This window comes from Hyperolius riggenbachi, chromosome 10 (assembly GCF_040937935.1).
Source record: "Hyperolius riggenbachi isolate aHypRig1 chromosome 10, aHypRig1.pri, whole genome shotgun sequence".
NCBI lineage: Eukaryota > Metazoa > Chordata > Amphibia > Anura > Hyperoliidae > Hyperolius > Hyperolius riggenbachi.
Genome location: NC_090655.1, coordinates 114700572 through 114728272, shown reverse-complemented (window position 1 = coordinate 114728272; position 27701 = coordinate 114700572). Strand labels below are relative to the sequence as shown.

Sequence of the window (27701 nt, the reverse complement as noted above, 5' to 3'; positions counted from 1 at the left end):
CCGCTCTGGTGTGCACCAGTTCATTGAAAAACATTACCCAAGCGTTTCCACATCCGCAAGCGGTTCTAAAAACTCTACCAAAACCACTCGGTGTGCACTAGGCCTAAAACAGAAGGTTAAAGTTACATTTTGACAGATATATTTACCCCCTCCCTTCAAACAAAAATAATGACTTCCCAGCTAAAATGTTCAGAAAATCCTCTTTTTTATATGTTTTACCTGCAGCCCGTCTTGAGAATGATTACTCAGACTACGTGGCCACCCGGTGGTACCGCGCTCCCGAGCTGCTGGTTGGGGACACGCAGTATGGGGAGGTCGACGTTTGGGCCATCGGATGTGTATTCGCTGAGCTGCTGACTGGACAACCTCTGTGGCCAGGGAAATCGGATGTAGATCAGCTCCACCTCATCATCAGAACGCTCGGTGAGGCCCTGGTGCATTGTGAGAAGTCATGGGGTTCCCACTCTTCATTCCCCCTTATGCCTCCGCTTTGCTTTAATTGAGTTGTAACGTTTGGAATCTGTTTCCCAGGCCGGCTGATCCCCCGACACCAGTACATCTTCCACAGTGACAAATTCTTCAATGGCACCAGCATCCCGGAACCCGAGCCAGACGATGGGGCAGGTAGCTTGTGCACATGGCTGCAGGGCCGATTCTAGACTTTTTGCTGCCTAAGGAAAAATTTTAAAGATTGTGCCCACACCCCCCAGATTTGGAGTGATTGCACAGCACCCGACAATTTGCACCGTGCGTTATTGCCGCTGTGGGACCAAAAAAACCCGCCATCAGTATAGGTAGATAGCCAAGTGTATGTGCCCCCTGTATAGGAAGCCAAGTGTAGGTGCCCCCTGTATTGGAAGCCAAGTGTAGGTGCCCCCTGTATAAAAAGCCAAGTGTAGGTGCTCCCTGTATAGGTCGCCTAATAAATGTGCCCCCAGTATAGGTAGCCAGGCATAGGTGTCCAGGTAAGAAAAGTGAATAAAAGGAATAAACAGCTATCCCTGACTGCTGTGTTCCTACTTGAACAGAGAATTAAGTCATTCTTTGTCTGTTCTCCGCTCACTGCCAAACTGACAGTGAATGGCTCCTATTTTATAAATGGGAACCATTCACACTTGTTACTCTGCAAATGGATCCGTTGCGGTAAGCGCAGTCCGCGATAATCCTGGGCAGACGGGATATTACCTATGGGGGAAAGCATCTGCCCCGGGCTACAGCAGGGCCACGGCCCACATGTCCCGCAGCTGATCACCGCCACTCGCTCCCTGTACACAGCCCAGCAGCTGGCAGAAACATGGGGATCTCCATTGAGCTGCAAAAGAACAATGGGAATCCTCAGCAACAGGTAGAAATCCCATTGGTTCATGGTGAATTAATGAAAATTCTCCCTGATGCTAGGGAGAATTTATTCTACTGCATCCTATGGAGATTTCCATGCTCCTGCCACCCTCTGGGCTGAGTACAGAGGCCCCAATCGCCCGCGGGTCACGACTGGAAATCGCTGCATATAGCGCAGACTGGATGCAAATTGGACGAAGCGCGACCACTTTCCGTGCCCGTTTTGCATCGGCTCACATGTAAACCGAGCGTAAATCTTCCCTGTGATGACAATTAATAAGCGGATGATTAGATTTATACAATATTGATTGGTGACAGTTTCAGCTTTGGCTTATGATATACGTTTTGTATTTGCATCTATGAAAAGTTTGGGGCGGTTTTAAAGTAAGGTGTATGTTTTTATACACTATTGAACTATAAACTATGAAACTTTATTCCCATGCTTTACAGGAGACCTTGGAGGAAAGATTCCAGAATACACCGCAGGCCGCCATGGCTTTTATGAAGGTAAAAAAGGAGGCTTCTGACCCCTAGAGGTTTAGGATAGTAGTGCTTAGACACATTTCAGTGCTGGCAAAGCCAAGTTAATGCTGTCTTTTCAATCACCTCTCTTTTATTCTGTTTCCTCTATTACTCTTGTACTTCCTGTGAGGTACGCCATGTCATAAATGAGCCATTTTTAGCACAGTACGTTATGATTTTGCTCCATTTGCTTGGTTATGCTGACTGAGCTCTGCTCTGCCTGGGTGTAAACATATGGGCAGCATGGGGGTAGTAGTTAGCGTTCTCACCTTGCAGCGCTGGGTGCCCGGTTCGAATCCCAGCCAGGGCACTATTTGCACGGAGTTTGTATGTTCTCCCCGTGTCTTCGTGGGTTTCCTCTGGGCATTCTGGTTTCCTCCCACATCCCAAAGACATACATATAAGTTAATTTGCTTACCCCTAAATTGGCCCTAGACTACGAAACATAAACTACACAATACATACATAGACATATGACTATGGTAGGATTAGATTGTGGGCCCCTCTGAGGGACAGTTAAGTGACATGACTATGTACTCTGTACAGCACTGTGGAAGATGTCGGTATAAATATCAAATCAGTGGGACATAGGTGCATGTTTTATATATTCTGGAATCCCTGGAACTTGTGTAGATTCTGCTGGATCACGTTTCTGATATTACAGTATAATCCTAACATAAGCAATAATGTAAAACTAATCAATTCTATGAGTGGTGAACAAATGCTACACAGGAAAATGCCTTTCTTTTTTCTTTAAACACGAGGTAATTATCCACTAATGTTACACAATGACCTCACATCACATGCCTTCCTTCTGCAGGGCTGTGTGCACATGGACCCTGATGATAGACTGAGCTGTGAGCAGCTCCTGGAGGGTGCATACTTAAACCCCACCCATGAGGAGCCAGAGAGGAGTAAGGGGTGGGGACGGAGGAGGCAACAGGTAAGGAATGGTGTCAACACTTTCTTCTGCTAAACTAGAAACACTATCCTAACTCTAGATCAGGGCTTAGATCCAGGCAACGAACACAGTGAATCCAGCACAGGAGACTTGGCGCAGCCGGCGTCACCATAGGCCGTAATAGGAATGACTGCTATAGCAACGCACGGGGAGTAACTTCGGCACCATCAGAAGACGGAGCTGAAGTTACTTTTAAAACATAATAATTCAGCTTCCAGCTATTGCTGGAAGCTAAATTATTTCATTCCCCACTATCCATGGCGGATTGATTCACCTTTTCAGAATGTGTTTTGGTACTGACGTTTTTCTTTAACTGTATTCTGACATAAAGTAGAAGGCACACTGCTATATTGTATACGAACTAAACTGTGATAATGATGCGATATGCTATTTTTTACAGGAGACCTTGGAGGAAAGATTCCCGAATACACCGCAGGCCGCCATGGCTTTTATGAAGGTAACAATAATTGAATTAGGTAATACTTTTATCTCACACATCACTTGAATCCAGCGTACAGTTTCCAGGCCGTCTCTAATAGTATTACCGTATAGGTGTTTTTCAGAGTCCCAGATGCCATCACGAAGAATATCGCTCTGCAGATTATACAGGCTGTCAACTTCTGCCATAAAAACAGCGTAAATTAGCCAGACGTCCCGCTGCAACCATAGAACTCTGCTATATCCCTATTCTTATGGTCCATACACACACTATACAAACGTCGCCGCAAACAAACGAGCAACGGTGTGCAAACAACTTTACCCCTGACAAAAATAAACAATGATTCTGTCACACAACGTTGTCCTCAAATCTATATGCCAAACGACTAAGTAATTAAAATACTGCAAGAGGGAGCGGCATTACGCACAGCATGCGTACATTTTGTAGAACAAGGTTGTTGACCCACCGGATAATTCTGGCAAAATCCCTGGTATTGGTAGCTCGTCTTTGCTTGGCTAAATTTTTCGCAAGCATTGCCGCCTCCTACTGCAAAATCTGTTGTTTGTCGGACATTTCCATTGAATTTTTTTATAGCGTGTGTACATAGCTACAGTATATATAAGCCCTGCCATTAATAAGGTTAACATTTGGTGCGCAATGATGTGCGTTACAGGAAACTGCACATGAAATTTACCAAGTGAGAACGCTGCTCTGCCCCCCCCCCCTCCCTATTGCTCATGATGTTTCTAGGTGGTAAATACTGTCTTTTCCTGGCAGTGCATCCACCGGGATGTCAAACCTGAGAATATCCTCCTTACCAAGCAAGGAGTCATCAAACTCTGTGACTTTAGCTTTGCTCGGATCTTAAGTAAGTGTTTTATCTCCCTCTGACCTCTCCTTTTCTCTAGCTACACCTACGATCTTGGTCATCTCATCAGTTGCTTTGGTTTCCAGTACCACCTATATGCTGGCGACACCAAAATCTATCTTTCACCTCCTGACTTGGCTACTCTAACAGCTCGTGTTCCTGACTCTCTCAATGCTATCTCCTCCTTCATGTCCTCTCGTTTTTTGAAACTCAACATGGACAAGACCGAAAAAATTATCTTTCCACCACACAATTTAATGCCCCCACTCAACATAATAATTTCTGTTAATGGCACTTTAATACCCCCATCCCCCAGGTGCATTGCGCAAGTGTGGTACTGGACTCGACTCTCTTCTTCAAACCACATATTGACAAACTATTCTCCTCCACTAGACCATTGGTGATGTCATATGGAGGGTAACACTTGCGTATCACCCCCTTAACAAATAATGACCTTGTACTTTCTGCCATGTAGTGTATCAACATCCAACCTCAAACATTCTTAAAAGTTACATATTAAATAGCAAAATTAAGACTTTAAGGCCTAGTGCACACCAAAAACCGCTAGCAGATCCGCAAAATGCTAGCGGTTTTTGAAGCGTTTTCTCTTATTAGGAAGCGTTTTGTGTAGCGTTTTTTACTTAAAGGGAAGCGTTTTTGGTAGCGTTTTTGTGTAGCAAATTACAGATATTGTTACAGTAAAGTGTTACTGAACAGCTACTGTAGCACAAACGCCTGGAAAACCGCTCTGCTCTGGCGTTTTATCAAGCATTTTGCATTTTTCCTATACTTAACATTGGAGGCAGAAACGCCTCCGAAATCCAAAAAATGCTGCAGCCCGGGAGTATGCGTTTCTGCAAAACGCCTACCGCTCTGGTGTGCACCAGTTCATTGAAAAACATTACCCAAGCGTTTCCACATCCGCAAGCGGTTCTAAAAACTCTACCAAAACCACTCGGTGTGCACTAGGCCTAAAACAGAAGGTTAAAGTTACATTTTGACAGATATATTTACCCCCTCCCTTCAAACAAAAATAATGACTTCCCAGCTAAAATGTTCAGAAAATCCTCTTTTTTATATGTTTTACCTGCAGCCCGTCTTGAGAATGATTACTCAGACTACGTGGCCACCCGGTGGTACCGCGCTCCCGAGCTGCTGGTTGGGGACACGCAGTATGGGGAGGTCGACGTTTGGGCCATCGGATGTGTATTCGCTGAGCTGCTGACTGGACAACCTCTGTGGCCAGGGAAATCGGATGTAGATCAGCTCCACCTCATCATCAGAACGCTCGGTGAGGCCCTGGTGCATTGTGAGAAGTCATGGGGTTCCCACTCTTCATTCCCCCTTATGCCTCCGCTTTGCTTTAATTGAGTTGTAACGTTTGGAATCTGTTTCCCAGGCCGGCTGATCCCCCGACACCAGTACATCTTCCACAGTGACAAATTCTTCAATGGCACCAGCATCCCGGAACCCGAGCCAGACGATGGGGCAGGTAGCTTGTGCACATGGCTGCAGGGCCGATTCTAGACTTTTTGCTGCCTAAGGAAAAATTTTAAAGATTGTGCCCACACCCCCCAGATTTGGAGTGATTGCACAGCACCCGACAATTTGCACCGTGCGTTATTGCCGCTGTGGGACCAAAAAAACCCGCCATCAGTATAGGTAGATAGCCAAGTGTATGTGCCCCCTGTATAGGAAGCCAAGTGTAGGTGCCCCCTGTATTGGAAGCCAAGTGTAGGTGCCCCCTGTATAAAAAGCCAAGTGTAGGTGCTCCCTGTATAGGTCGCCTAATAAATGTGCCCCCAGTATAGGTAGCCAGGCATAGGTGTCCAGGTAAGAAAAGTGAATAAAAGGAATAAACAGCTATCCCTGACTGCTGTGTTCCTACTTGAACAGAGAATTAAGTCATTCTTTGTCTGTTCTCCGCTCACTGCCAAACTGACAGTGAATGGCTCCTATTTTATAAATGGGAACCATTCACACTTGTTACTCTGCAAATGGATCCGTTGCGGTAAGCGCAGTCCGCGATAATCCTGGGCAGACGGGATATTACCTATGGGGGAAAGCATCTGCCCCGGGCTACAGCAGGGCCACGGCCCACATGTCCCGCAGCTGATCACCGCCACTCGCTCCCTGTACACAGCCCAGCAGCTGGCAGAAACATGGGGATCTCCATTGAGCTGCAAAAGAACAATGGGAATCCTCAGCAACAGGTAGAAATCCCATTGGTTCATGGTGAATTAATGAAAATTCTCCCTGATGCTAGGGAGAATTTATTCTACTGCATCCTATGGAGATTTCCATGCTCCTGCCACCCTCTGGGCTGAGTACAGAGGCCCCAATCGCCCGCGGGTCACGACTGGAAATCGCTGCATATAGCGCAGACTGGATGCAAATTGGACGAAGCGCGACCACTTTCCGTGCCCGTTTTGCATCGGCTCACATGTAAACCGAGCGTAAATCTTCCCTGTGATGACAATTAATAAGCGGATGATTAGATTTATACAATATTGATTGGTGACAGTTTCAGCTTTGGCTTATGATATACGTTTTGTATTTGCATCTATGAAAAGTTTGGGGCGGTTTTAAAGTAAGGTGTATGTTTTTATACACTATTGAACTATAAACTATGAAACTTTATTCCCATGCTTTACAGGAGACCTTGGAGGAAAGATTCCAGAATACACCGCAGGCCGCCATGGCTTTTATGAAGGTAAAAAAGGAGGCTTCTGACCCCTAGAGGTTTAGGATAGTAGTGCTTAGACACATTTCAGTGCTGGCAAAGCCAAGTTAATGCTGTCTTTTCAATCACCTCTCTTTTATTCTGTTTCCTCTATTACTCTTGTACTTCCTGTGAGGTACGCCATGTCATAAATGAGCCATTTTTAGCACAGTACGTTATGATTTTGCTCCATTTGCTTGGTTATGCTGACTGAGCTCTGCTCTGCCTGGGTGTAAACATATGGGCAGCATGGGGGTAGTAGTTAGCGTTCTCACCTTGCAGCGCTGGGTGCCCGGTTCGAATCCCAGCCAGGGCACTATTTGCACGGAGTTTGTATGTTCTCCCCGTGTCTTCGTGGGTTTCCTCTGGGCATTCTGGTTTCCTCCCACATCCCAAAGACATACATATAAGTTAATTTGCTTACCCCTAAATTGGCCCTAGACTACGAAACATAAACTACACAATACATACATAGACATATGACTATGGTAGGATTAGATTGTGGGCCCCTCTGAGGGACAGTTAAGTGACATGACTATGTACTCTGTACAGCACTGTGGAAGATGTCGGTATAAATATCAAATCAGTGGGACATAGGTGCATGTTTTATATATTCTGGAATCCCTGGAACTTGTGTAGATTCTGCTGGATCACGTTTCTGATATTACAGTATAATCCTAACATAAGCAATAATGTAAAACTAATCAATTCTATGAGTGGTGAACAAATGCTACACAGGAAAATGCCTTTCTTTTTTCTTTAAACACGAGGTAATTATCCACTAATGTTACACAATGACCTCACATCACATGCCTTCCTTCTGCAGGGCTGTGTGCACATGGACCCTGATGATAGACTGAGCTGTGAGCAGCTCCTGGAGGGTGCATACTTAAACCCCACCCATGAGGAGCCAGAGAGGAGTAAGGGGTGGGGACGGAGGAGGCAACAGGTAAGGAATGGTGTCAACACTTTCTTCTGCTAAACTAGAAACACTATCCTAACTCTAGATCAGGGCTTAGATCCAGGCAACGAACACAGTGAATCCAGCACAGGAGACTTGGCGCAGCCGGCGTCACCATAGGCCGTAATAGGAATGACTGCTATAGCAACGCACGGGGAGTAACTTCGGCACCATCAGAAGACGGAGCTGAAGTTACTTTTAAAACATAATAATTCAGCTTCCAGCTATTGCTGGAAGCTAAATTATTTCATTCCCCACTATCCATGGCGGATTGATTCACCTTTTCAGAATGTGTTTTGGTACTGACGTTTTTCTTTAACTGTATTCTGACATAAAGTAGAAGGCACACTGCTATATTGTATACGAACTAAACTGTGATAATGATGCGATATGCTATTTTTTACAGGAGACCTTGGAGGAAAGATTCCCGAATACACCGCAGGCCGCCATGGCTTTTATGAAGGTAACAATAATTGAATTAGGTAATACTTTTATCTCACACATCACTTGAATCCAGCGTACAGTTTCCAGGCCGTCTCTAATAGTATTACCGTATAGGTGTTTTTCAGAGTCCCAGATGCCATCACGAAGAATATCGCTCTGCAGATTATACAGGCTGTCAACTTCTGCCATAAAAACAGCGTAAATTAGCCAGACGTCCCGCTGCAACCATAGAACTCTGCTATATCCCTATTCTTATGGTCCATACACACACTATACAAACGTCGCCGCAAACAAACGAGCAACGGTGTGCAAACAACTTTACCCCTGACAAAAATAAACAATGATTCTGTCACACAACGTTGTCCTCAAATCTATATGCCAAACGACTAAGTAATTAAAATACTGCAAGAGGGAGCGGCATTACGCACAGCATGCGTACATTTTGTAGAACAAGGTTGTTGACCCACCGGATAATTCTGGCAAAATCCCTGGTATTGGTAGCTCGTCTTTGCTTGGCTAAATTTTTCGCAAGCATTGCCGCCTCCTACTGCAAAATCTGTTGTTTGTCGGACATTTCCATTGAATTTTTTTATAGCGTGTGTACATAGCTACAGTATATATAAGCCCTGCCATTAATAAGGTTAACATTTGGTGCGCAATGATGTGCGTTACAGGAAACTGCACATGAAATTTACCAAGTGAGAACGCTGCTCTGCCCCCCCCCCCTCCCTATTGCTCATGATGTTTCTAGGTGGTAAATACTGTCTTTTCCTGGCAGTGCATCCACCGGGATGTCAAACCTGAGAATATCCTCCTTACCAAGCAAGGAGTCATCAAACTCTGTGACTTTAGCTTTGCTCGGATCTTAAGTAAGTGTTTTATCTCCCTCTGACCTCTCCTTTTCTCTAGCTACACCTACGATCTTGGTCATCTCATCAGTTGCTTTGGTTTCCAGTACCACCTATATGCTGGCGACACCAAAATCTATCTTTCACCTCCTGACTTGGCTACTCTAACAGCTCGTGTTCCTGACTCTCTCAATGCTATCTCCTCCTTCATGTCCTCTCGTTTTTTGAAACTCAACATGGACAAGACCGAAAAAATTATCTTTCCACCACACAATTTAATGCCCCCACTCAACATAATAATTTCTGTTAATGGCACTTTAATACCCCCATCCCCCAGGTGCATTGCGCAAGTGTGGTACTGGACTCGACTCTCTTCTTCAAACCACATATTGACAAACTATTCTCCTCCACTAGACCATTGGTGATGTCATATGGAGGGTAACACTTGCGTATCACCCCCTTAACAAATAATGACCTTGTACTTTCTGCCATGTAGTGTATCAACATCCAACCTCAAACATTCTTAAAAGTTACATATTAAATAGCAAAATTAAGACTTTAAGGCCTAGTGCACACCAAAAACCGCTAGCAGATCCGCAAAATGCTAGCGGTTTTTGAAGCGTTTTCTCTTATTAGGAAGCGTTTTGTGTAGCGTTTTTTACTTAAAGGGAAGCGTTTTTGGTAGCGTTTTTGTGTAGCAAATTACAGATATTGTTACAGTAAAGTGTTACTGAACAGCTACTGTAGCACAAACGCCTGGAAAACCGCTCTGCTCTGGCGTTTTATCAAGCATTTTGCATTTTTCCTATACTTAACATTGGAGGCAGAAACGCCTCCGAAATCCAAAAAATGCTGCAGCCCGGGAGTATGCGTTTCTGCAAAACGCCTACCGCTCTGGTGTGCACCAGTTCATTGAAAAACATTACCCAAGCGTTTCCACATCCGCAAGCGGTTCTAAAAACTCTACCAAAACCACTCGGTGTGCACTAGGCCTAAAACAGAAGGTTAAAGTTACATTTTGACAGATATATTTACCCCCTCCCTTCAAACAAAAATAATGACTTCCCAGCTAAAATGTTCAGAAAATCCTCTTTTTTATATGTTTTACCTGCAGCCCGTCTTGAGAATGATTACTCAGACTACGTGGCCACCCGGTGGTACCGCGCTCCCGAGCTGCTGGTTGGGGACACGCAGTATGGGGAGGTCGACGTTTGGGCCATCGGATGTGTATTCGCTGAGCTGCTGACTGGACAACCTCTGTGGCCAGGGAAATCGGATGTAGATCAGCTCCACCTCATCATCAGAACGCTCGGTGAGGCCCTGGTGCATTGTGAGAAGTCATGGGGTTCCCACTCTTCATTCCCCCTTATGCCTCCGCTTTGCTTTAATTGAGTTGTAACGTTTGGAATCTGTTTCCCAGGCCGGCTGATCCCCCGACACCAGTACATCTTCCACAGTGACAAATTCTTCAATGGCACCAGCATCCCGGAACCCGAGCCAGACGATGGGGCAGGTAGCTTGTGCACATGGCTGCAGGGCCGATTCTAGACTTTTTGCTGCCTAAGGAAAAATTTTAAAGATTGTGCCCACACCCCCCAGATTTGGAGTGATTGCACAGCACCCGACAATTTGCACCGTGCGTTATTGCCGCTGTGGGACCAAAAAAACCCGCCATCAGTATAGGTAGATAGCCAAGTGTATGTGCCCCCTGTATAGGAAGCCAAGTGTAGGTGCCCCCTGTATTGGAAGCCAAGTGTAGGTGCCCCCTGTATAAAAAGCCAAGTGTAGGTGCTCCCTGTATAGGTCGCCTAATAAATGTGCCCCCAGTATAGGTAGCCAGGCATAGGTGTCCAGGTAAGAAAAGTGAATAAAAGGAATAAACAGCTATCCCTGACTGCTGTGTTCCTACTTGAACAGAGAATTAAGTCATTCTTTGTCTGTTCTCCGCTCACTGCCAAACTGACAGTGAATGGCTCCTATTTTATAAATGGGAACCATTCACACTTGTTACTCTGCAAATGGATCCGTTGCGGTAAGCGCAGTCCGCGATAATCCTGGGCAGACGGGATATTACCTATGGGGGAAAGCATCTGCCCCGGGCTACAGCAGGGCCACGGCCCACATGTCCCGCAGCTGATCACCGCCACTCGCTCCCTGTACACAGCCCAGCAGCTGGCAGAAACATGGGGATCTCCATTGAGCTGCAAAAGAACAATGGGAATCCTCAGCAACAGGTAGAAATCCCATTGGTTCATGGTGAATTAATGAAAATTCTCCCTGATGCTAGGGAGAATTTATTCTACTGCATCCTATGGAGATTTCCATGCTCCTGCCACCCTCTGGGCTGAGTACAGAGGCCCCAATCGCCCGCGGGTCACGACTGGAAATCGCTGCATATAGCGCAGACTGGATGCAAATTGGACGAAGCGCGACCACTTTCCGTGCCCGTTTTGCATCGGCTCACATGTAAACCGAGCGTAAATCTTCCCTGTGATGACAATTAATAAGCGGATGATTAGATTTATACAATATTGATTGGTGACAGTTTCAGCTTTGGCTTATGATATACGTTTTGTATTTGCATCTATGAAAAGTTTGGGGCGGTTTTAAAGTAAGGTGTATGTTTTTATACACTATTGAACTATAAACTATGAAACTTTATTCCCATGCTTTACAGGAGACCTTGGAGGAAAGATTCCAGAATACACCGCAGGCCGCCATGGCTTTTATGAAGGTAAAAAAGGAGGCTTCTGACCCCTAGAGGTTTAGGATAGTAGTGCTTAGACACATTTCAGTGCTGGCAAAGCCAAGTTAATGCTGTCTTTTCAATCACCTCTCTTTTATTCTGTTTCCTCTATTACTCTTGTACTTCCTGTGAGGTACGCCATGTCATAAATGAGCCATTTTTAGCACAGTACGTTATGATTTTGCTCCATTTGCTTGGTTATGCTGACTGAGCTCTGCTCTGCCTGGGTGTAAACATATGGGCAGCATGGGGGTAGTAGTTAGCGTTCTCACCTTGCAGCGCTGGGTGCCCGGTTCGAATCCCAGCCAGGGCACTATTTGCACGGAGTTTGTATGTTCTCCCCGTGTCTTCGTGGGTTTCCTCTGGGCATTCTGGTTTCCTCCCACATCCCAAAGACATACATATAAGTTAATTTGCTTACCCCTAAATTGGCCCTAGACTACGAAACATAAACTACACAATACATACATAGACATATGACTATGGTAGGATTAGATTGTGGGCCCCTCTGAGGGACAGTTAAGTGACATGACTATGTACTCTGTACAGCACTGTGGAAGATGTCGGTATAAATATCAAATCAGTGGGACATAGGTGCATGTTTTATATATTCTGGAATCCCTGGAACTTGTGTAGATTCTGCTGGATCACGTTTCTGATATTACAGTATAATCCTAACATAAGCAATAATGTAAAACTAATCAATTCTATGAGTGGTGAACAAATGCTACACAGGAAAATGCCTTTCTTTTTTCTTTAAACACGAGGTAATTATCCACTAATGTTACACAATGACCTCACATCACATGCCTTCCTTCTGCAGGGCTGTGTGCACATGGACCCTGATGATAGACTGAGCTGTGAGCAGCTCCTGGAGGGTGCATACTTAAACCCCACCCATGAGGAGCCAGAGAGGAGTAAGGGGTGGGGACGGAGGAGGCAACAGGTAAGGAATGGTGTCAACACTTTCTTCTGCTAAACTAGAAACACTATCCTAACTCTAGATCAGGGCTTAGATCCAGGCAACGAACACAGTGAATCCAGCACAGGAGACTTGGCGCAGCCGGCGTCACCATAGGCCGTAATAGAATTACTGCTATAGCAACGCACGGGGAGTAACTTCGGCACCATCAGAAGACGGAGCTGAAGTTACTTTTAAAACATAATAATTCAGCTTCCAGCTATTGCTGGAAGCTAAATTATTTCATTCCCCACTATCCATGGCGGATTGATTCACCTTTTCAGAATGTGTTTTGGTACTGACGTTTTTCTTTAACTGTATTCTGACATAAAGTAGGAGGCACACTGCTATATTGTATACGAACTAAACTGTGATAATGATGCGATATGCTATTTTTTACAGGAGACCTTGGAGGAAAGATTCCCGAATACACCGCAGGCCGCCATGGCTTTTATGAAGGTAACAATAATTGAATTAGGTAATACTTTTATCTCACACATCACTTGAATCCAGCGTACAGTTTCCAGGCCGTCTCTAATAGTATTACCGTATAGGTGTTTTTCAGAGTCCCAGATGCCATCACGAAGAATATCGCTCTGCAGATTATACAGGCTGTCAACTTCTGCCATAAAAACAGCGTAAATTAGCCAGACGTCCTGCTGCAACCATAGAACTCTGCTATATCCCTATTCTTATGGTCCATACACACACTATACAAACGTCGCCGCAAACAAACGAGCAACGGTGTGCAAACAACTTTACCCCTGACAAAAATAAACAATGATTCTGTCACACAACGTTGTCCTCAAATCTATATGCCAAACGACTAAGTAATTAAAATACTGCAAGAGGGAGCGGCATTACGCACAGCATGCGTACATTTTGTAGAACAAGGTTGTTGACCCACCGGATAATTCTGGCAAAATCCCTGGTATTGGTAGCTCGTCTTTGTTTGTCTACATTTTTCGCAAGGATTGCCGCCTCCTACTGCAAAATCTATTGTTTGTCGGACATTTCCATTGAATTTTTTTTATAGCGTGTGTACATAGCTACAGTATTTATAAGCCCTGCCATTAATAGGTTAACATTTGGTGCGCAATGATGTGCGTTACAGGAAACTGCACATGAAATTTACCAAGTGAGAACGCTGCTCTGCCCCCCCCCCCCCTCCCTATTGCTCATGATGTTTCTGGGTGGTAAATACTGTCTTTTCCTGGCAGTGCGTCCACCGGGATGTCAAACCTGAGAATATCCCCCTTACCAAGCAAGGAGTCATCAAACTCTGTGACTTTAGCTTTGCTCAGATCTTAAGTAAGTGTTTTATCTCCCTCTGACCTCTCCTTTTCTCTAGCTACACCTACGATCTTGGTCATCTCATCAGTTGCTTTGGTTTCCAGTACCACCTATATGCTGGCGACACCAAAATCTATCTTTCACCTCCTGACTTGGCTACTCTAACAGCTCGTGTTCCTGACTCTCTCAATGCTATCTCCTCCTTCATGTCCTCTCGTTTTTTGAAACTCAACATGGACAAGACCGAAATAATTATCTTTCCACCACACAATTTAATGCCCCCACTCAACATAATAATTTCTGTTAATGGCACTTTAATACCCCCATCCCCCAGGTGCATTGCGCAAGTGTGGTACTGGACTCGACTCTCTTCTTCAAACCACATATTGACAAACTATTCTCCTCCACTAGACCATTGGTGATGTCATATGGAGGGTAACACTTGCGTATCACCCCCTTAACAAATAATGACCTTGTACTTTTTGCCATGTAGTGTATCAACATCCAACCTCAAACATTCTTAAAAGTTACATATTAAATAGCAAAATTAAGACTTTAAGGCCTAGTGCACACCAAAAACCGCTAGCAGATCCGCAAAATGCTAGCGGTTTTTGAAGCGTTTTCTCTTATTAGGAAGCGTTTTGTGGTTTTGTGTAGCGTTTTTTACTTAAAGGGAAGCGTTTTTGGTAGCGTTCTTGTGTAGCAGATTACAGATATTGTTACAGTAAAGTGTTACTGAACAGCTACTGTAGCACAAACGCCTGGAAAACCGCTCTGCTCTGGCGTTTTATCAAGCATTTTGCATTTTTCCTATACTTAACATTGGAGGCAGAAACGCCTCCGAAATCCAAAAAATGCTGCAGCCCGGGAGTATGCGTTTCTGCAAAGCGCCTACCGCTCTGGTGTGCACCAGTTCATTGAAATACATTACCCAAGCGTTTCCACATCCGCAAGCGGTTCTAAAAACACTACCAAAACCACTCGGTGTGCACTAGGCCTAAAACAGAAGGTTAAAGTTACATTTTGACAGACATATTTACCCCCTCCCTTCAAACAAAAATAATGACTTTCCAGCTAAAATGTTCAGAAAATCCTCTTTTTTATATGTTTTACCTGCAGCCCGTCTTGAGAATGATTACTCAGACTACGTGGCCACCCGGTGGTACGGCGCTCCCGAGCTGCTGGTTGGGGACACGCAGTATGGGGAGGTCGACGTTTGGGCCATCGGATGTGTATTTGCTGAGCTGCTGACTGGACAACCTCTGTGGCCAGGGAAATCGGATGTAGATCAGCTCCACCTCATCATCAGAACGCTCGGTGAGGCCCTGGTGCATTGTGGGAAGTCATGGGGTTCCCACTCTTCATTCCCCCTTATGCCTCCGCTTTGCTTTAATTAAATTGTAACGTTTGGAATCTGTTTCCCAGGCCGGCTGATCCCCCGACACCAGTACATCTTCCACAGTGACAAGTTCTTCAATGGCACCAGCATCCCGGAACCCGAGCCAGACGATGTGGCAGGTAGCTTGTGCACACGGCTGCAGGGCCGATTCTAGACTTTTTGCTGCCTAAGGAAAAATGTTAAAGGTTGTGCCCACACCCCCCAGATTTGGAGTGATTGCACAGCACCCGACAATTTGCACCGTGCGTTATTGCCGCAGTGGGACCAAAAAAACCTGCCATCAGTATAGGTAGGTAGCCAAGTGTATGTGCCCCCTGTATAGGAAGCCAAGTGTAGGTGCCCCCTGTATAGGAAGCCAAGTGTAGGTGCCCCCTGTATAAGAAGCCAAGTGTAGGTGCTCCCTGTATAGGTCGCCTAATAAATGTGCCCCCAGTATAGGTAGCCAGGCATAGGTGTCCAGGTAAGAAAAGTGAATAAAAGGAATAAACAGCTATCCCTGACTGCTGTGTTCCTACTTGAACAGAGAATTAAGTCATTCTTTGTCTGTTCTCCGCTCACTGCCAAACTGACAGTGAATGGCTACTATTTTATAAATGGGAACCATTCACACTTGTTACTATGCAAATGGATCCGTTGCGGTAAGCGCAGTCCGCGATAATCCTGGGCAGACGGGATATTACCTATGGGGGAAAGCATCTGCCCCGGGCTACAGCAGGGCCACGGCCCACATGTCCCGCAGCTGATCACCGCCACTCGCTCCCTGTACACAGCCCAGCAGCTGGCAGAAACATGGGGAACTCCATTGAGCTGCAAAAGACCAATGGGAATCCTCAGCAACAGGTAGAAATCCCATTGGTTCATGGTGAATTAATGAAAATTCTCCCTGATGCTAGGGAGAATTTATTCTACTGCATCCTATGGAGATTTCCATGCTCCTGCCACCCTCTGGGCTGAGTACAGAGGCCCCAATCGGCCGCGGGTCACGACTGGAAATCGCTGCATATAGCGCAGACTGGATGCAAATTGGACGAAGCGCAACCACTTTCCGTGCCCGTTTTGCATCGGCTCACATGTAAACCGAGCCTAAATCTTCCCTCTGATGACAATTAATAAGCGGATGATTAGATTTATACAAATATTGATTGGTGACAGTTTTGCCTTTGGCTTATGATATACGTTTTGTATTTGCATCTATGAAAAGTTTGGGGCGGTTTTAAAGTAAGGTGTATGTTTAGATAAACTATTGAACTATAAACTATGAAACTTTATTCCCATGCTTTACAGGAGACCTTGGAGGAAATATTCCAGAATACACCGCAGGCCGCCATGGCTTTTATGAAGGTAAAAACGGAGGCTTCTGACCCCTAGAGGTTTAGGATAGTAGTGCTTAGACACATTTGAGTGCTGGCAAAGCCAAGTTAATGCTGTCTTTTCAATCACCTCTCTTTTATTCTGTTTCCTCTATTACTCTTGTACTTCCTGTGAGGTACGCCATGTCATAAATCAGCCATTTTTAGCACAGTACGTTATGATTTTGCTCCATTTGCTTGGTCATGCTGACTGAGCTCTGCTCTGCCTGGGTGTAAACATATGGTCAGCATGGGGGTAGTAGTTAGCGCTCTCACCTTGCAGCGCTGGGTGCCCGGTTCGAATCCCAGCCAGGGCACTATTTGCACGGAGTTTGTACGTTCTCCCCGTGTCTTTGTGGGTTTCCTCTGGGCATTCTGGTTTCCTCCCACACCCCAAAGACATACATATAAGTTCATTGGCTTACCCCTAAATTGGCCCTAGACTACGAAACATAAACTACACAATACATACATAGACATATGACTATGGTAGGATTAGATTGTGGGCCCCTCTGAGGGACAGTTAAGTGACATGACTATGTACTCTGTACAGCACTGTGGAAGATGTCGGTATAAATATCAAATCAATGGGACATAGGTGCATGTTTTATATATTCTGGAATACCTGGAACTTGTGTAGATTCTGCTGGATCACGTTTCTGATATTACAGTATAATCCTAACATAAGCAATAATGTAAAACTAATCAATTCTATGAGTGGTGAACAAATTCTACACAGGAAAATGCCTTTCTTTTTTCTTTAAACACGAGGTAATTATCCACTAATGTTACACAATGACCTCACATCACATGCCTTCCTTCTGCAGGGCTGTGTGCACATGGACCCTGATGATAGACTGAGCTGTGAGCAGCTCCTGGAGGGTGCATAATTAAACCCCACCCATGAGGAGCCAGAGAGGAGTAAGGGGTGGGGACGGAGGAGGCAACAGGTAAGAAATGGTGGCAACACTTTCTTCTGCTAAACTAGAAACACTATCCTAACTCTAGATCAGGGCTTAGATCCAGGCAACGAACACAGTGAATCCAGCACAGGAGACTTGGCGCAGCCGGCGTCACCATAGGCCGTAATAGGAATTACTGCTATAGCAACGCACGGGGAGTAACTTCGGCACCATCAGAAGATGGAGCTGAAGTTACTTTTAAAACATAATAATTCAGCTTCCAGCTATTGCTGGAAGCTAAATTATTTCATTCCCCACTATCCATGGCGGATTGATTCACCTTTTCAGAATGTGTTTTGGTACTGACGTTTTTCTTTAACTGTATTCTGACATAAAGTAGGAGGCACACTGCTATATTGTATACAAACTAAACTGTGATAATGATGCGATATGCTATTTTTTACAGGAGACCTTGGAGGAAAGATTCCCGAATACACCGCAGGCTGCCATGGCTTTTATGAAGGTAACAATAATTGAATTAGGTAATACTTTTATCTCACACATCACTTGAATCCAGCGTACAGTTTCCAGGCCGTCTCTAATAGTATTACCGTATAGGTGTTTTTCAGAGTCCCAGATGCCATCACGAAGAATATCGCTCTGCAGATTATACAGGCTGTCAACTTCTGCCATAAAAACAGCGTAAATTAGCCAGACGTCCCGCTGCAACCATAGAACTCTGCTATATCCCTATTCTTAAGGTTTATACACACACTATACAAACGTCGCCGCAAACAAACGAGCAACGGTGTGCAAACAACTTTACCCCTGACAAAAATAAACAATGATTCTGTCACACAACGTTGTCCTCAAATCTATATGCCAAACGACTAAGTAATTAAAATACTGCAAGAGGGAGCGGCATTACGCACAGCATGCGTACATTTTGTAGAACAAGTTTGTTGACCCACCGGATAATTCTAGCAAAATCCCTGGTATTGGTAGCTCGTCTTTGTTTGGCTACATTTTTCGCAAGGATTGCCGCCTCCTACTGCAAAATCTGTTGTTTGTCGGACATTTCCATTTAATTTTTTTATAGCGTGTGTACATAGCTACAGTATATATAAGCCCTGCCATTAATAAGGTTAACATTTGGTGCGCAATGATGTGCGTTACAGGAAACTGCACATGAAATTTACCAAGTGAGAACCCTGCTCTGCCCCCCCCCCCCCTCCCTATTTGCTCATGATGTTTCTGGGTGCTAAATACTGTCTTTTCCTGGCAGTGCGTCCACCGGGATGTCAAACCTGAGAATATCCTCCTTACCAAGCAAGGAGTCATCAAACTCTGTGACTTTGGCTTTGCTCGGATCTTAAGTAAGTGTTTTATCTCCCTCTGACCTCTCCTTTTCTCTAGCTACACCTACGATCTTGGTCATCTCATCAGTTGCTTTGGTTTCAAGTACCACCTATATGCTGGCGACACCAAAATCTATCTTTCTCCTTCTGACTTGGCTACTCTAACAGCTCGTGTTCCTGACTCTCTCAATGCTTTCTCCTCCTTCATGTCCTCTCGTTTTTTGAAACTCAACATGGAGAAGACCGAAATAATTATCTTTCCACCACACAATTTAATGCCCCCACTCAACATAATAATTTCTGTTAATGGCACTTTAATACTCCCATCCCCCAGGTGCATTGTGCAAGTGTGGTACTGGACTCGACTCTCTTCTTCAAACCACATATTGACAAACTATTCTCCTCCACTAGACCATTGGTGATGTCATATGGAGGGTAACACTTGCGTATCACCCCCTTAACAAATAATGACCTTGTACTTTTTGCCATGTAGTGTATCAACATCCAACCTCAAACATTCTTAAAAGTTACATATTAAATAGCAAAATTAAGACTTTAAGGCCTAGTGCACACCAAAAACCGCTAGCAGATCCGCAAAATGCTAGCGGTTTTTGAAGCGTTTTCTCTTATTATGAAGCGTTTTGTGGTTTTGTGTAGCGTTTTTTACTTAAAGGGAAGCGTTTTTGGTAGCGTTTTTGTGTAGCAGATTACAGATATTGTTACAGTAAAGTGTTACTGAACAGCTACTGTAGCACAAACGCCTGGAAAACCGCTCTGATCTGGCGTTTTATCAATCATTTTGCATTTTTCCTATACTTAACATTGGAGGCAGAAACGCCTCCGAAATCCAAAAAATGCTGCAGCCCGGGAGTATGCGTTTCTGCAAAACGCCTACCGCTCTGGTGTGCACCAGTTCATTGAAATACATTACCCAAGCGTTTCCACATCCGCAAGCGGTTCTAAAAACTCTACCAAAACCACTCGGTGTGCACTAGGCCTAAAACAGAAGGTTAAAGTTACATTTTGACAGATATATTTACCCCCTCCCTTCAAACAAAAATAATGACTTCCCAGCTAAAATGTTCAGAAAATCCTCTTTTTTATATGTTTTACCTGCAGCCCGTCTTGAGAATGATTACTCAGACTACGTGGCCACCCGGTGGTACCGCGCTCCCGAGCTGCTGGTTGGGGACACGCAGTATGGGGAGGTCGACGTTTGGGCCATCGGATGTGTATTCGCTGAGCTGCTGACTGGACAACCTCTGTGGCCAGGAAAATCGGATGTAGATCAGCTCCACCTCATCATCAGAACGCTCGGTGAGGCCCTGGTGCATTGTAAGAAGTCATGGGGTTCCCACTCTTCATTCCCCCTTATGCCTCCGCTTTGCTTTAATTGAGTTGTAACGTTTGGAATCTGTTTCCCAGGCCGGCTGATCCCCCAACACCAGTACATCTTCCACAGTGACAAATTCTTCAATGGCACCAGCATCCCGGAACCCGAGCCAGACGATGGGGCAGGTAGCTTGTGCACATGGCTGCAGGGCCGATTCTAGACTTTTTGCTGCCTAAGGAAAAATTTTGAGGTTGTGTCCACACCCCCCAGATTTGGAGTGATTGCACAGCACCCAACAATTTGCACCGTGCGTTATTGCCGCTGTGGGACCAAAAGAAACACCATCATTATAGGTAGGTAGCCAAGTGTAGGTGCCCCCTGTATAGGAAGCCAAGTATAGGTGCCCCCTGTATAGGAAGCCAAGTGTAGGTGCCCCCTGTATAAGAAGCCAAGTGTAGGTGCTCCCTGTATAAGAAGCCAAGTGTAGGTGCTCCCTTTATAGGTCGCCTAATAAATGTGCCCCCAGTATAGGTAGCCAGGCATAGGTGTCCAGGTAAGAAAAGTAAATAAAAGGAATAAACAGCTATCCCTGACTGCTGTGTTCCTACTTGAACAGAGAACTAAGTCATTCTTTGTCTGTTCTCCGCTCACTGCCAAACTGACAGTGAATGGCTCCTATTTTATAAATAGGAACCATTCACACTTGTTACTCTGCAAATGGATCCGTTGCGGTAAGCGCAGTCCGCGATAATCCTGGGCAGACGGGATATTACCTATGGGGGAAAGCATCTGCCCCGGGCTACAGCAGGGCCACAGCCCACATGTCCCGCAGCTGATCGCCGCCACTCGCTCCCTGTACACAGCCCAGCAGCTGGCAGACTGAGTACAGAGGCCCCGAGCGGCTGCGGGTCACGACTGGCGATCGCTGCATATAGCGCAGACTGGATGCAAATTCGACGAAGCGCGACCACTTTCCGTGCCCGTTTTGCATCGGCTCACATGTAAACCGAGCCTAAATCTTCCCTCTGATGACACTTAATAAGCGGATGATTAGATTTATACAAATATTGATTGGTGACAGTTTCGGCTTTGGCTTATGATATACGTTTTGTATTTGCATCTATGAAAAGTTTGGGGCGGTTTTAACATAAGGTGTATGTTTAGATAAACTATTGAACTATAAACTATGAAACTTTATTCCCACACTTTACAGGAGACCTTGGATGAAAGATTCCAGAATACACCGCAGGCCGCCATGGCTTTTATGAAGGTAAAAAAGGAGGCTTCTGACCCCTAGAGGTTCAGGATAGTAGTGCTTAGACAAATTTCAGTGCTGGCAAAGCCAATGTTAATGCTGTCTTTTCAATCACCTCTTTTTTATTCTGTTTCCTCTATTACTCCTGTACTTCCTGTGAGGTACGCCATGTCATAAATGAGCCATTTTTAGCACAGTACATTATGATTTTGCTCCATTTGCTTGGTTATGCTGACCGAGCTCTGCTCTGCCTGGGTGTAAACATATGGTCAGCATGGGGGTAGTAGTTAGCGCTCTCACCTTGCAGCGCTGGGTCCCCAATTCGAATCCCAGCCAGGGCACTATCTGCACAGACTTTGTATGTTCTCCCCGTGTCTTCGTGGGTTTCCTCTGAACATTCTGGTTTCCTCCCACATCCCGGAAACATACATATAAGTTAATTGGCTTCCCCCTAAATTGGCCCTAGACTACGAAACATAAACTACACAATACATACATAGACATATGACTATGTTAGGATTAGATTGTCGGCCCCTCTGAGGGCAGTTAAGTGACATGACTATGTACTCTGTACAGCACTGTGGAAATGTCGGTATAAATACTAAATCAGTGGGACATGGCTGCATATTATATATATTCTGGAATACCTGGAACTTGTGTAGATTCTGCTGGATCACGTTTCTGATATTACAGTATAATCCTAACATAAGCAATAATATAAAACTAATCAATTCTATGAGTGGTGAACAGATGCTACACAGGAAAATGCCTTGCTTTTTTCTTCAAACACGAGGTAATTATCCAGTAATGTTACACAATGACCTCTCATCACATGCCTTCCTTCTGCAGGGCTGTGTGCACATGGACCCTGATGACAGACTGAACTGTGAGCAGCTCCTAGAGAGTGCACACTTAAACCCCACCCACAAGGAGCCAGAGAGGAGGAAGGGGCGGGGACAGAGGAGGCAACAGGTAAGGAATGGTGGCAACACTTTCTTCTGCTAAACTAGAAACACTATCCTAACTCTAGATCCAGGCAACGAACACAGTGAATCCAGCATAGGAGACTTGGCGCAGCCGGCGTCATCATAGGCCGTAATAGGAATTACTGCTATTGCAGCGCACAGGGAGTAACGTCGGTGCCGTCAGAAGACGGAGCTCAAGTTATTTTAAAACACAATAATTCAGCTTCCAGCAATTGCTGGAAGCCAAATTATTTGATTCCTCACCATCTATGGCAGATTGATTCACCTTTTTAGAATGTGTTTTGGTACTGACGTTTTTCTCTAACTGTATTCTGACATAAAGTAAGAGGCACACTGCTACATTGTATACTAACTAAACTGTTTGTAATAATGATGCAATATGCTATTTTTTAAATAAAGGCTGATTTACAAAAAAAAAAAAAAGATTAGTTACAATAATTGACTTAACTTAGGTAATACTTTTATCTCACACATCACTTGAATTCAGTGTACAGTTTCCAGGCCACCTCTAATAGTACTACCGTATAGGTGTTTTTCAGAGTCCCAGATGTCTTCACGAAGAATATCGTTCTGCAGATTCTACAAGCTGTCAACTTCTGCCATAAAAATAGCGTAAGTTAGCTAGACGTCCCACTGCAACCATAGAACTCTGCTATATCCCTATTCTTAAAGGATACCCGAACTGAAATTTGACATAATGAGATAGACATGTGTATGTACAGTGCCTAGCACACAAATAAATAGGCTGTGTTCCTTTTTTTCTTTCTCTGCCTGAAAGAGTTAAATATAAGGTATGCAAGTGGCTGACTCAGACAGGAAGTGACTACAGTGTGACCCTCACTGATAAGAAATTCCAACTATGAAACACTTTCCTGGCAGAAAATGGCTTCTGAGAGGAAGAAAGAGGTAAAAAAGGGGAATTTCTTATCAGTGAGGGTCACACTGTAGTCACTTCCTGTCTGAGTCAGGACTGAGTCAGCCACTTACATACCTGATATTTAACTCTTTCAGGCAGAGAAAGAAAAAAGGAACACAGCATAGTTATTTGTATGCTTGGCACTGTACATACACATGTCTATCTCATTATGTCACATTTCAGTTCGGGTATCCTTTAAGGTCCATACACACACTATACAAACGTCGCCGCAAACAACTTTACCCCCGACAAAAATAAACAATGATTCTGTCACACAACGTTGTCCTCAAATCGATATTCCAAACGGCTAAGTAATTAAAATACTGCAAGGGGGATCAGGATTACGCACAGCATGCGTACATTTTGTAGTACAAGGTTGTTGATCCACCAGATAATTCTGGCAAAATCCCTGGTATTGGTAGCTCGTCATTGTTTGGCTACATTTTTCGCAAGGATTGCCGCCTCCTACTGCGAAATCTGTAGATTGTCGGACATTTCCATTGAATTTTTTTTATAGCATGTGTACATAGCTATATATAAGCCCTTCCATTAATAAGGTTAACATTCGGTGCGCAATGATGCGCATTACAGGAAACTGCACATGAAATTTACAGAGTGAGAACCTTGCCTCTGCCCCATCCCCCTTCTTCCCCCATTGCTCATGATGTTACTAGGTGGTAAATACTGTCTTTTCCTGGCAGTGCATCCACCGGGACGTCAAACCCGAGAATATCCTCCTCACCAAGCAAGGAGTCATCAAACTCTGTGACTTTGGCTTTACTCAGATCTTAAGTGTTTTATCTCCCTCTCCTTTTCTCTAGCTACACCTACGATCTTGGTCACCTCATCAGTTGCTTTGGTTTCCAGTAACACCTATATGCTGGCGACACCAAAATCTATCTTTCACCTCCTGACTTGGCAACTCTAACAGCTCGTGTTCCTGACTGTCTCAATGCTATCTCCTCTTTCACGTCCTCCCATTTTTTGAAACTCAACATGGACAAGACCGAAATAATTATCTTTAATAATAATAATAATTATCTTTCCACCACACAATTTAATGCCCCCACTCAACATAATAATTTCTGTTAATGGCACTTTAATACCCCCATCCCCCAGGCGCATTGCGCAAGTGTGGTACTGGACTCGACTCTTCTTCAAACCACATATTGACAAACTACTAGACCATCGGTGATGTCATATGGAGGGTAACACTTGCGTACCACCCCCTCAACAAATAATGACCTTGCACTTTTTTGCCATGTAGTGTATCAACATCCAACCTCAAACATTCTTAAAAGTTACATATTAAATGGCAAAATTAAGACTTTAAAGAGAATCTGTATTGTTAAAATCACACAAAAGTAAACATACCAGTGCGTTAGGGGACATCTCCTATTACCCTCTGTCACAATTTCGCCGCTCCCCGCCGCATTAAAAGTGGTTAAAAACAGTTTTAAAAAGTTTGTTTATAAACAAACAAAATGGCCACCAAAACAGGAAGTAGGTTGATGCACAGTATGTCCACACATAGAAAATACATCCATACACAAGCAGGCTGTACACAGCCTTCCTTTTGAATCTCAAGAGATCATTTGTGTGTTTCTTTCCCCCTGCATCTCTCATGCACTGAAGTTTCAGGCTGCTCTTTTCTTCCTGCAAACAGCTTTGCCCTTGTCTGTAATTCCTCACTATGTGAAAGCCCAGCCAGCTCAGAGGACGATTTATCCAGCTTGTAAAAGATAAGAGAGAAGAGAGAAGCTGCTCTAATCTAAATAACACACAGGCAGTGTGCAGAGAGGGGCCTGGAAGGGGGAGTTCATAGCAGAACCACAACACTGAAGAACTTGGCAGCCTTCCAGACACAGGCTGACAAGTCTGACAAGAGAGAGATAAGTTGATTTATTACAGAGACTGTGATAGTACAAAGTGCTGCAGTAAGCCAGAACACATTAGAATAGCTTTTGGAACTTGTAGGATGATAAAAAACAGGATGCAATTTTTATTACGGAGTCTCTTTAAGACCTAGTGTATTTTATCAAGCATTTTGCGTTTTTCCTATACTTAACATTGGAGGCAGAAACGCCTCCGAAATCCAAAAAATGTTGCAGCCCGGGAGTATGCGTTTCTTCAAAACGCCTATCGCTCTGGTGTGCACCAGCTCATTGAAATACATTACCCAAGCGTTTCCACATCCGCAAGCGGTTCTAAAAACGCTACCAAAACCGCTCGGTGTGCACTAAGCCTAAAACAGAAGGTTAAAGTTACATTTTGACAGATATATTTACCCCCTTACTTCAAACAAATATAATGACTTCCCAGCTAAAATGTTCAGAAAATACTTTTTTATATGTTTTACCTGCAGCCCGTCTTGTGAATGATTACACAGACTACGTGGCCACCCGGTGGTACCACGCTCCCGAGCTGCTGGTTGGGGACACGCAGTACGGGACGGTCGACGTTTGGGCCATTGGAAAGGGATTCGCTGAGCTGCTGACTGGATAACCTCTGTGGCCAGGGAAATCGGATGTAGATCAGCTCCACCTTATCGTCAGAACGCTCGGTGAGGCCCTGGTGCATTGTGGGAAGTCATGGGGTTCCCACTCTTTATTCCCCCACCCGGGAGACCAATAGTGTCAGGGATTCACTCTGTCACCTACCGGGTGGGGGAGTACATTGATTTCTTTTTACAACCCTTGGTACAAAAAACCCCTTCATAAAAAAAAACCCTTCATATTTAAAGGACACCCTTGACACTTTGACTAATCTGAATGACCTCCAAAAGATTGTGAAAAATTGGGATGACTGTTATTTATGCACGGCAGATGTGAAGTCACTATACACGTGTATACCCATTGAAAAAGCAGCAGGAGTGATTAAATCGGCTTTACAGGACACAGACTACTTGGCAAGCAGCCAGGTGGATTTTATTTGTGAACTTTTCCATTTTTCCACAGTGTGCAATTACTTCTGGTTTGATGGGAGTTTTTATTTACAGAGAAAGGGTGTGGCGATGGGGGCAAAACAAGCTCCGAGTGTAGCTAACCTTTATATGGCAGCATGGGAAAGCACATTTTTACCCACCCATTTGAAAAAATCCCTACTTTTCTGGAAACGTTTTATCTACGATTGTATTTTTGTATGGCAGGGGGATGAACCTTCCCTTGTGTCATTTATCACATACATTAACACTAATGACTGGAACCTAGAGTTCTCTGTGGACTATAACAAAAAAGAAGTCAATTTCCTTGACCTCAATATATTTGTGGAAACTGGAAACTTGAACACCAAATGTTTCTTTAAAGAGAGTGATAGGAATTCTTATATAGAAGCCATTAGCTGTCACTACGCCACTGGTTGCAGAATGTCCCACGAGGACAATTCTGCCGAATTCGTAGGAACTGCACGAAGGATTCCGACTATTGGTCACAATCCCAAATCTTACAGGATCGTTTCGTAGAAAAGGGTTATGACGAAACACTTATATATGAAGAGAGATTGAGAGTCCTTAACCACTTGAGGACCCACCCTTTACCCCCCCTTAAGGACCAGCGCTGTTTGTTGTGATCTGTGCTGGGTGGGCTCTGCAGCCCCCAGCAAAGATCAGGGTGCACGCAGAGCGATCAGATCGCCCCCCTTTTTTCCCCCCTATGGGGATGATGTGCAGGGGGGGTCTGATCGCTCCTGCGTGCAGGCTAGTTGCGGGGGGGCACCTCAAAGCCCCCCTCCGCGGCGACATTCACCCCCCTCCCTCTCCTACCTCTCCCCCCCCGGTGATCCGGGCTGCACAGGACGCTATCCGTCCTGTGCAGCCAGTGACAGGACGTCCCCTGTCACATGGCGGCGATCCCTGGCCGCTGATTGGCCGGGGATCGCCGATCTGCCTTACGGCGCTGCTGCGCAGCAGCGCCGTACAATGTAAACAAAGCGGATTATTTCCGCTTGTGTTTACATTTAGCCTGCGAGCCGCCATCGGCGGCCCGCAGGCTATTCACGGAGCCCCCCGCCGTGAATTGACAGGAAGCAGCCACTCGCGCGAGCGGCTGCTTCCTGATTAATCAGCCTGCAGCTGGCGACGCAGTACTGCGTCGCTGGTCCTG

General features: G+C 44.9%; 1 pseudogene; it reads left to right on the top strand.

Annotated features, from left to right (window-relative positions):
- Positions 1–27701, top strand: part of LOC137536720 (uncharacterized) — a 101682-nt pseudogene that overhangs the window by 37405 nt on the left and 36576 nt on the right.